Source organism: Pinus tabuliformis, chromosome 5_2 (genome assembly GCF_031772625.1).
Source record: "Pinus tabuliformis cultivar Carrire ecotype Pingquan chromosome 5_2, CPIR1, whole genome shotgun sequence".
NCBI lineage: Eukaryota > Viridiplantae > Streptophyta > Pinopsida > Pinales > Pinaceae > Pinus > Pinus tabuliformis.
In genome coordinates this window covers 479359199-479371840 of record NC_142306.1, presented here as the reverse complement: position 1 = coordinate 479371840, position 12642 = coordinate 479359199, and positions in this window count along the sequence as shown.

Below are 12642 nucleotides of genomic sequence, written 5' to 3'. Positions count from 1 at the left end.
CAATGCCTATGGCATCAGGGGCTTGTGAACGAACCCGAGATCAGAGAGGGTATCTGGGAGATGGGGATTCGAGATCAGAGGCTAAGGGATTAGCGACGACCGTCTCTAGAAAGGAAGGAGGGGTACATGAGAGGGTGGAGGGAGGAGGATGAAGGGAGAAAGCCAGGGTAATGGGAGACAATGAATAGGAACTAGAGGCCTGAGAGTTAATCAAGGTAAATTCCAAACAACCAGATGAGGAAGAAAGATGAACTGAGGAGGAGAAAGAGTCTAACATACCCGAGGAGTGCACAACCCCAACAACCACCCTTCCCCTGGTCAGAGGAGGTGAGGGGGGCCGATATGGAGCTTTCCATTGCTTCTTCGTGGCCTCTTTTGCAGGTGCTTTCCTTGCTGCATCTGGGATGATGTGTGCCCCTACATCATCAGTCAAGGGAGGATTCTCCGGGGCTTGAGGATCCTTAGAAGGTATGGCTTTTTCTTTCTCCCTTGTTTGCACCTTGCCGTGTAGAGGGCAGTCCTTGAATATATGTCCTATCTTGTGGCATCTTCTGCAATGGAATGGTACCCCTTCGTAATCTAGGGTCTATACCTGGGAGAAGGTTTTCCACTATAAGGTAATGTGCTCCTGTAGACCCCCTTTGGTGTCTAGGTGTACTAATATCCTCGCATACTCCATTATACCAGTGGTTAGATATGATCTGTCGTGCTCCAAATAGGTGCTGAAGGAATTCTCGATGCACTGAAAGATGTCTTTGGACCAGAATTGAAGAGGAAGACCTAGTAAATGGACCCAGATTGGCTCGACTCCTATCTGTTCTCGTTCTGGGTCGAAGAGAGGGTTCCATCTGCGTAAGAGGACTGGGGCTTGTTCAACGCAGAGCGAATTAGCCCCTTATGAAAGTTTGGACGAAGGGTAAATAGGCCAGATGTTGACCCCAAGCCTCCGATGTCCATAGCTTCAATCGTGCCGCGATATAACTCCTTCCCTGTATCCTTCCAACTAAATCGTGCTGTGTCCATTGAGTCTCCCCACTGTATATCCTCTCCAAGTCGAATAATGACGTCCTTGGTCCTGGATTTGAAGCACTTGCATTTCTTGCTCTGAAGATGACTCGCATTAATGGAATCCTGCGGGCCCTTGCTCAGGGGAGGGTTAGCTTGGGGGTGCTCAGGGGCAAGATACGGTCCAGAGGGGAAGGCATCTGAGAGAGGAGGAATGTCAGTGTAGCTGCCAGACAAGGGAGCAGATGAAGGAGGCATTTGTGAAGGCCCTTGTACAATGTTCAAGGGGATATCGGGGAGAGGGTTATGAGAACTGATAGATGGTGGGGGAGGAGGGTAACCCGAGGAAACGGCCTCCAGGTTAGGGTTAATACAGCCAGTCACAAATTAAGAGAGGATGGCTATGAGGGCGCGGTGGAGATATCTAGCCAGGATGGGGGGGGTTAAGGTAAGGTCACCGTCGAACAGGGGAGCCCCGAGATCGAGGGTCGGGTAGCTATGGTGTCCAACAAGTCGCAGCAGTAGGGTAGCAGGCCTTTTGAGGTCACATGTGGAGTCGCCCAAAAAGAGACACCTTCCAACTAGGGAAAATTTTAAGAACCACCCTAAATTTATATGTATAATAAATGGGCTAATCCCCATGATACATAGGAAAAATGGGAGGCGATTTTATCAATAATATAATATGTATATATATAATTTTTTGGGGAATCTCTCACTAGATTATATTATCTTGTACAGTGATGAAGAATCTTTCAATGAATTATGAAATCGTGTAAGATCTTGGCAAATCTTTTACTGAATAATAGAACATTGTGAAGTCTTGGCGAATGTTTTGTTAAAGTATGAAATCATATATGATAATAAGAAAACATATTCATCAAACTGTAATATACTAACATACATGTTTGGAAAAAGAAACATAATTTTCTCTTCCTACAAACAATGTTCCAAGTTCCAGTGACCGTGTTTGTCAAGGTTCTTACAATACACTCTTTCATATCCTTCTATTAGTTTTGATAATATTCCACAACAAAGTTCTTGTAGGTGTTGATATTGACAACAAGTTTTGTCGAGGTAGGAGAGATTAATCTTTTCTCTACAACTTTTGTCAAGCTACCACTTTTTTCAAGTTATCAATTTTCTTTCTTATTCCATAGACTCCAACTGCGAGAAAAAAAAAACACATCAAGTTTGTTTACCCCAACACGCCAACAAGTAGCAAGTCCCAACTATATTATATAAGAAAGTATTAGGTATCCCAAGGGCTTGAAGGGATCTAATTGAAAGAAGTGACCATTGTGAGAATCCTTCCAATCAATATACGAATATATAAATGTAGATTTATTATTATTTTAATTGGAAATCTTCAATTAAATAATAAAATTTAATTACGTCTCTCCTAATCTAAATTGCTTATTAGCATAATTCACTACCCTCATAGGTCTCACACTTTTTAACAATGTTGTAACATGTACATTAATTTCCTATTTGGTGAACAATCTCCACCTTTTAGGAAAATATGGTGCAGTGGCTCCAACCCCTACAGATCATTAGGACAAACTAAGAATATCACAGAAGATGAAAAGCTGTACAAACTAACTTATTTTTCAAACAACTAATCCAACATCAGTACCTAAACTTTTTCATGAAGATATCATATTGAGAATGGCTGAAAAATGGTGAGAAATCTGGAAAGAGTGATAAGGTTTCATTGTTTTGAATTTTTTTGTTAAATCAGAAAAAGTTAAAAACCAATATTAATGAAGATATTGGTATTTTTTACTAAATCTTGTGAAGTGACTAAATGTAGCTTTAACCATTCACCTTAAGATGTTTTTACAATATAATTTCCTAAGTCTACTTAATATCTTCATTCTCATAAAAACCAACCTATATCCATCTTAACTCCACATCTATCACTCTTATGGGGATGAAATTTATTTATCCCTTTGAGCACTTGGTAGACCTAGAATTAAGATGGATCTAAGATGATAGAATTTCCCCTTTAAATAGTCTATGCTCACATGAATAGCATGGTATTACCATGGGTCAATACCATGGGTTATCATAAACATGGAGCTTAAAAATTACTATTAGTGATTTATAAAAATTAATAAAATTAATTATTGATTTTTATTTTATTGTTTATTTTAACCAAGTTAAAATATTTAACATACATTAAATTACAACATCCATTTTTACTCTTGATCCACCAAGCGCCCAAATATTTTTTCACTCTATGCTAGTTTGCATATCACGATATTTGATACCTCTCGGGCAAGGATAATTTTAGGGGCGAATGTTCGCCCTTTGGCGAAATTAAGGGGTTTTAAATTTTTAGTGGGTGAATATTTGTGTCATAGTACATTTTTACAAATCACCTCAAATAGCCCACCTTATAAAAAGGGAGAGGGTAAAAAAGGTAAATTTAGCCCTTGAAATTAGGACTTACAACCTTCCATTCGCCCATTTTCAAGAATAGGTTTTATTTAAGTGAATCCATTCGCCCATTTTCAAGAATAGGTTTTATTTAAGTGAATCCTATGGGCCAAATACCATATTTATAAAAAAGGTATGGTAAATTAATAAAATATAAATAAATGAGAGGTATGGTAAATAAATAAAACATTTTTTATATTTACTCCATAAGTCACCTTATATACATGTAAAGGTGTAAACAAATAAAAATATAAGTAAAGTGGAGGTATGGTAAATAGATAAAAATATAAATAAACTAGACATATCGTAAATAAATAAAACCTCTTTTTATATTTAGTCCATAACCCTCGTTCTATTTATGAAGGCTCAAGAAAGAGGTTTTATTTAAGTGAATCCTATGGGCCAAATACCATATTTGTAAAAGAGGTATGGTAAATTAGTAAAATAAATAAAACGTCTTTTTATACTTACTCAAAAGGTATGACAAATAAATAAAAATATAAATAAACTAGACGTATCGTAAATAAATAAAACCTCTTTTTATATTTAGTCCATAACCCCCGTTCTATTTATGAAGGCTCAAGAAAGAGGTTTTATTTAAGTGAATCCTATGGGTCAAATACCATATTTGTAAAAGAGGTATGGTAAATTAATAAAAATATAAATAAACGAGAGGTATGGTAAACAAATAAAACATTTTTTTATATTTAATCCATAAGTCACCTTATATTTACGAACACTCAAAAAATGGGTTATATTTAGGTGAAACCTATGGCCAAAATACTATGGGACAAATACCATGGACTAGATTGTTATTAATACCATGCAAAAAACCATTATTAACCTTAATATTAGAATTAATAAAAATAAAATGGCACATGGTATTGACCCATGGTATTCACCAAAATGGCACATGGTATTGACCCATGATATTCACCAAAATGGCACATGGTATTGACCCATGGTATTCACCCATGGTATTCACCTGGAATGTAACCTATTTAAATGGGGGAATTAAATCAACATGTAGCCTATGCTAAGATTCACTAGGACTTTACAAAGTTTTATTATTTAGTGAAAGACTCGCCAAGGTCTTACAAGATTTTATAATTGAGTAAAATATTCTAATAAATATAAAAATGGCACATGGTATTGACCCATGGTATTCACCAAAATGGCACATGGTATTGACCTATGGTATTCACCTAGAATGTAGCCTATTTAAATGGGGGAATTAAACCAGCATGTAGCCTATGCTAAGATTCACTAGGACTTTACAAAGTTTTATTATTTAGTGAAAGACTCGCCAAGATCTTACAAGAATTTATAATTGAGTAAAATATTCGCCATGCTTGGTGAGAGATTTGCCAAAAAATTATATATGCATATTATATTATTGATAAAATCGCCTTCCATTTTTCCTATATACCATGGAGATTCGCCCATTTATTATATTTATAAATTTAGGGGGGGTTCTTAAAATTTTCCCTGCTCTCGGGGCTTAGTAGATCCAGAGTAAAGATGGATCTGGTTTAATTCCCCATTTAAATATGCTACATTACAGGTGAATACCGTGGGTCAATACAATGTGCCATTTTTATTTTGATTAATACTAATATTAGGGTTAATAATGTTTTTTTGCATGGTATTAATAATAATCTAGCACGTGGTATTTGGCCTATAGTATTTTGCCCATAGGTTTCACCTAAATATAATGCATTTTTTGAGTGTTCGTAAATATAAGGTGACTTATGGAGTAAATATAAAAAAATGTTTTATTTGTTTACCATACCTCTCGTTTATTTATATTTTTATTAATCTACCATACCTCTTTTACAAATATGGTATTTGGCCCATAGGATTCACTTAAATAAAACCTCTTTTTTGAGCCTTCAAAAATAGAAAGAGGGTTATGGACTAAATATAAAAAGAGGGTTTATTTATTTACCATATGTCTAGTTTATTTATATTTTTATTTATTTACCATACCTTTTGAGTAAGTATAAAAATATGTTTTATTTATTTACCATACCTCCACTTTATTTATATTTTTATTTGTTTACACCCTTGAATGTATATAAGGTGACTTATGGAGTAAATATAAAAAATGTTTTATTTATTTACCATACCTCTCATTTATTTATATTTTTATTAATTTACCATAACTGTTTTATAAATATGGTATTTGACCCATATGATTCACTTAAATAAAACCTATTCTTGAAAATTAGGGCGAATGGAAGGTTGTAGCTCCTAATTTCAAGGGCTAAATTTACCTTTTTTATCCTCTCCCTTAAAATAAGGTGGGCTATTTGAGGGGATTTGTAAAAATGTACTATGATACAAAATATTCGCCCACTAAAAATTTAAAACCCCTTTATTTCACCAAAGGGCGAACATTCGCCCCTAAAATTTTCCATGCTTCCAACGGGTCCTCCAAGTAGTCCACCATCTCCAATTCCATAGATGCTCCCGAAGTATACTCGCTAGCCGCCTCCATAAATTGATAACCATTTCAACATACCAAGGCTAAATAGGGAAGGCAAGTAAAATGTAAAATAGACTCACCGAGGAGGAAACGAAGCCATAAATGGGGAGGTAGTGTTGGTAACGACGACCGGTACGAGAGTAGGTATTCAGGTCAAGTTGACAGCAGCAAGAGGGATGGATTCGACATGTCTGCAGTAAAAAACCTAACCCTTTTCATGCAGGTTCCAAAGTTCCAACGCGCCCCCCATTCAGAAGCCAAAATCCAAAAAAGAAAAGAAAATTAATGAAATTTTTATTTCTATAATGTAAAGTAATATATATATCTATATATATATATATATATATATATATATATATATATATATATATATATATATATATATATAATACTTTAATGTTATTCATAATAAAATATTTTAATTTCCAAATGAAAAAGAGGTAAGTAATTGTTTCTGAAAAGTTCAATTACTTCTCAATAAGAGTAATGGGTGTTTTTAAATTCCTTAAATTAACATATATCATCTAAAAAATATTATTAATAATAAAAATAAAATAAATTATTTCAATATGTAGGGTTAAATAATATAATTATGTTAATAACCAAAAAATATTTTAATGTCGATAATTTGATTCATAAACGCGCCTAGATCTATCTTAGCTCTTGATCTTTATAGTACCGAGAGAGATCAAATATCTTGAGATGCATACCTTTTTTTAACTACAAATCTTGAAGAAATGTTTGCACCTCAAGAGATTTGGTCCCTCATGATACATTTGGGGTTAAGATTTATTGAGGCTGGTTTTATTCATGCATAACCACACAAATTTGTCTAATATATGATTAATCTAATCATTTTAAATATGTTAAATATGTTTAAGATTAATCTGATGAGTTCCTTCTCTTCTATATCTCATGCACATTAGGCTTTCATTATATTAAACACCTGAATTCCAACATATGATTCCTCACACAAATGACATATTTGAACTTGACATTACAACATATAGGACTAAATTGTGACAACATAGTTTGAGGGTATGACGCATATTGTTGCAAAGGTCATGGATTTTTATTTTTATCCTTTTTATTTTATTTTTATAAGTTTTGGTGTCAATGTTCATCACAGTTATAATGGCATATTTGTTGCGAGTTTTAATTGCAATGTATGATTTCTAATGCGTTGCAATTGCGATGACATAAGTTTTTCATCGCAAGTGAGACAAACAATATTTTGTGCTGGAATTGTGATAGTAGGCACTAGTTGTCACAATTGCAACACCACATGGTTAATGTGACTGTTTATTTGACCTTGAGGTTAGTGTGACCATTTGTTTGACTAGTCATCTTCGACTTTGACTAGTCATCTAACATTGCATTTGCAATGATACATAAATTTATAAATACCCCATAGTAAGAGATGTTTTGATATGTTTGATATAAATACAATGATTGTGAAAGGTCATAATGCCTTTTTTGTGAGTGAAAAATAGCTTTTGTTTTATATAATTGTTTTTTGGCTGCAGGAAGAATGTCAAAAAACATTAGATGGAGATCAACTAATCTACAAGGGGTGAATGGTGGAAAATGTTATTGCCCTTACAATTCTTGCAAGTGCAAACATCTGTGGACAATTTTATATGAAACAACTAATAGACATTGTTGGAAGAATGGGGACATTGAAGGGGGGGGAATGAATATTATCTAGTGGTATATTTATGTGATTTATGAATCATTATATATATTTTCTTTATTTTAAACATAACTGTAAAGTTTTTCATTGTTATAATATTTGTCCTACAGACTAATTATTTCACATGATTGTTTGAAATCATTATAAAGTCATTGTGGACCCCTAGGTACCGTGATTCCAATATTACACCAAGTATTAGTGTTATAAATGATATTTTACAAGTTAAGGAAGATGGATCAAATATTGAAACTCAAGATCATAATGATCCTATGCAAGAAGATGACATTATAGTTCTAGATAATTGGAAAAATCAGTTGCTCCAAGACGTGTTTGGCGTCGATGCAAAGAACAAATATGTTTTTTGTGATGATAAACATGTGCTAAAGAAGGAAAGGACACAACTTTATGAAGGCTCAAGAACACATGTTGTCTCTGCTACACTATTATTGTGAAATTAAAGGTTTTGAATGGTTTGTTAAACACTTATATGAAACAGATTCTAAGGTAAATTATAATATGTTTCATCACATGAAAGGTTGATTTTTCCTGCTTTTTAGTGTTAATTAATGTGTAAAAAAAGAATGCAATATTTATGATTAATATTGTTTACAATAACTATTGATTTTTTTATGTTGTACTAGATTGTTAGGTGAATTTTTGTTACCATTGCCAAACGAGTTACCTCACATATACTGAGATTAATTTATGTGTTGTTATGAAAGAAATTGGAATGGAGTATAAAGCTATAGATGCATGTCCTAATGATCATATTATATATTATGGACAACATGCATCGAAAAAAATGCCTGAAATGTAACAACAATAGATATCGAACTAATCAAATAACAAAAAAAGTGCGTCAAAAGGTTCTTCATTGTATTCCCATAATTCCATGCTTCTATCGATTGTTCAGGTGTGAAAGCATAATAAAGTTTATGGATTTCCATGCACGGAAGAGAAGTGAACATGGTTTTCTATTAATGTGTGCAAATGGTTATGCTTTTAAAGAAATTGAGGGAAAATGGCTGCATTTTAAAGTTGAACCTCATAAAGTTAGGCTTCCATTGAAAGTTGATGGTGTTAATCCATTTGGAGAGCTCAAGTCTATTTACTCAGTGTGGTTGATTTTTGTTATCAACAATAACAATCCACCTTCGATGTCAATAAATAGGGAGCATATTATGTTGACATTAATTATTCCATGTATTTGTTCACATTACTTTTTGAATATTGCAACATTTTCATTTGTCTTGTTTGTTGCAAAATTTGTTATATTTATTTATTTACTTATATGTATATATCATAGTAGTAATTATGTGTAATTTCAAACAATTAGGTAAGCACCAAGTTAAAAATATGAATATATATATTGAGCCTATTATCAATGAGATAATGAATTTATGGGTCGACATCACTATGTATGACATATGTAAACCAATAAGGAAGAGGAAATTTCAATTCCATGGCATACTTTTATCAACAATGCATTATGTCCCAGGGTTAACAATTTTTTTTGGTGTGTAACATTCCATTGCATGTATTCTTCTCTTTTTTGAACAAATCAACTATTTGTATTAGATAAAAGGCTAGTTTTCATGGCTAGCTCCATTTACATTCAACATTAATATCAATAGGTTCAAAGCTCTAGTAGAGCCATAACTTAACATTCCTAGTGCCACATGCCTTTTTCTTTACAATATTACAATAAAATGCCCATAAATTCTATAGAATTACCCTTGAAAGATTTTTTAATGCCCCCTCCCACATTTACCCACTTTCACAAGTTCTCTAAGGTAAACATCAGCTTAGTGCTACTATTACATGACCCAAACTCCAAGTTATGGTGATGGAAGTGGGGCCTACAAACTGAAAACACCCTGACATCCCTCAGGGACTACAAACCACGTAGGATCCAAATAACCATCCTAGGAAACTAATCCCTGAGTTGGAACCCTTTTTCACTAGGTTTTCCCTCAACCGCAACCATAATCCTAAATTCATGTAGTTGGGAGGCTACAACCACAATCATAGGCCTACTTCCATGTAGTTATGACCCAAAAACACCAGTTCTGTGCCAAAGATTCTGAGATTTGGGCCATGTTTTTAGGCTAGCCCCCAGAACACTACCCATAATTGCATATAAGCTTCCAGAATCATAATTGAGATGATAAAAATTCATTCCATTCAAAACTTGAACAAAATCTTGACTAAGACATGCCTAAGCCATGATAGAAATTTTGTCAAACATAAAAAAGCTATATGCCATGAAAGCATATTTGATCATAAGGACCTGAAATTCATATGAGAATCACCAAGAAGATCAAATTTCCTCTCAAGATAGCTGCAACAACACTTGTTAGCCCATGCATTCATCAACCATTCATTAACTTATAGAATCATGAACAAGAGCCATAACTAGAGCACATCTTAGAACCATTCTTATAACCCACATATAAACAGAATAGAAAACATGAAAAAACAAACATAAAATCCACATAATAACCAATACATGTGCTTAATCATATTAGGAAAATAACTCACTATAACATATACAAAATCCAACCAAGTTAGGGGCTTCCACGTACCACCCAACCATAGATTGGGTTGAACCAAATCTTTCTTTCAACCAATCACCTTCGTGCCATATTCCAAGCATGAATGTGGGATATCATGGGATAAACCAAGACATAAGAAAACAAGGACTCTAGAGGTTAAACCACCTCCACCCTCAAGATACCATGATCTCACCTAAACCGGTCCCGAGATCACAAAACTAGATGAAGCTTGGATGCCTTAGAATTTACTTCACCATAAATTGAGGAATTTTCCTGTATCCACCCACTTATCAAGGGATTCTTGGATAAAACCATCCCCACCCCCAACCCTTGGGAATTTTCCTAAGACCACCTCACTCGGTCCTAAAAACCTTCCACCAATCCAAAGCTCAACCAAGAATGAATCCCATCACACCATGGCTATCTAGGAAATGGAAAGGTAAGTTTGAAACCACTATTAAACCAAGAAAAACCCATGCCAATGACAATAAATGAACAAAATAGACAAATGCATGCACCATGCATTCACACCTCAGCTAGGAATTCACACCTCAGCTAGGAATTCTCACATGCAACTTGTTACCTGCAAATCCTTCTGCTGAAGCTGTTGATCCAACCTTTTCCTTACATTCCCTTGCTTTCCTTTGCTTGTCCCTTTCCTTTGCTTGCTTTCTTTCTTTTCTCCAAACCAAAGTGGATACTAGAGTGATCCAAGAATTATCAAAGTGTATGAGAGAGAGAATGAAAGGAGAGAGCCAAAAATGAACTGAAAAAAGATGTGAATTGTTTCTCTGATGCCTTTTTATCATCGATTTCCCTTTTTTTAATTAATTTTTCTTCATTTTAATTTAATTTCCCTTGCATTCAAAATCATGTCTCTTCATATTCCTCTTCTCCTATTTTCCTTTATTTCTCATAATTAAATGCCAATTAATGCCTATTTTCCTTTTTTTCATTTTTCAATGCCTTTGCCAATTTCCTTAGCCATAATAAACCATAAGTGATGCCCAATATGATTTTTTTCCCAACATTTAGCTTGGAATACGTGTCCCGTGACCTTGACCTTATTATTTTTTCCTTTAATATCCTTTATTACATGAAACTTTAACCCGAGGCTATTACAAACCCCTCCTCCTTAGGGGAACACCATCCTCGGTGTTCTATGACAACTATGACCAACAAACGACTAAAAAAAAATATGCTACCTATGGAGTTTTATAACATAGATTGGTGCAGTTGTTTCAATGACATCCTACTAAAAAATAAAATAAGCATACCACTTACTGGAGCTTTATGACATATCCCATTGTGGTATTTACAATGACAATCATATACATAGCCCACATCGATCAACCATCTCCCATGTAGATTCATTGAGCCTAAAGTGCTTCCATTATACTTTAACTTGCTCTATTGCTCACTTTCGGAGCATGAAATATTTCTGTTGTTGAGTGCACTATGTCTTTGGATGGAACTCTCCCTCTGGTTCCACCTGCAATACAAACTAATCAATCATATAATCAACATCCTACACATGTCTCTTAAGCAATAAAACATGGAAAAAATCATGTACATTCATTGTTGGTAGTAGTGCAAGTTTGTAGGCCACTGGTCCAATCCTCTCAAGGATCTTAAAAGGCCCACAATACCAAGGTGCTAGCTTGGCACATGACCCAATCCTAAAGGACATCCTATTGGTCTTGATGCACAAGTACACATGCTCCCCAACCTGAAAATCCTTAAATGCTCTATGTTGATCTACCTAACTCTTCTTCTTGTCTAGAGTTTCCTTTAAATTCCTCTTAATAACTTGCATCTCCCACTCCATCTCAACCAACAGATCTGGTCCAATAAATACCTTGTTCATTGGATCAGTCCAGTTCATAGGAGTATTACAACTCTGCATATAAAGAACCTCAAATGGATTCATCCTCAAGGATTCCCGATGCCCATTATTATACACAAACTCCACCTATTGAAGATACTCCTCCCACTTCCTCTATTGATGCATAACATATATCCTTAACATATCCTAAAGAATCTTGTTGACCCTATCTGTCTTATATGATCTTCTTGGGAACACTATGAAATCTCACTATCTCTTTGATGAAGATCTATGCTACCTCACTAAATTTTTTTGTAGACTTCATGGCAATGAAGTGAGCCATCTTGCTTAACTTATCAACCAAAAACCATTATGGAATCATGCTATTGCAGTATCTTCGACAAACTTGTAATGAAGTCCATGTAAATGACCTCACATTTCCATTATGGGATCAAAACAGGTTGTAATAGACTAGTTGGATGTTTCACTCACAATCCAAACATTTAGAAACAAACTCAACCACCTCTTTTTAAAGTTCAACCAATAGTAGAATTTTTTAACAAATGCTGATGTCTTATGATGTCCCAGGTGGCCTGAATATGGTTTGACATGAAACTCCCTCAAGATGAGATTT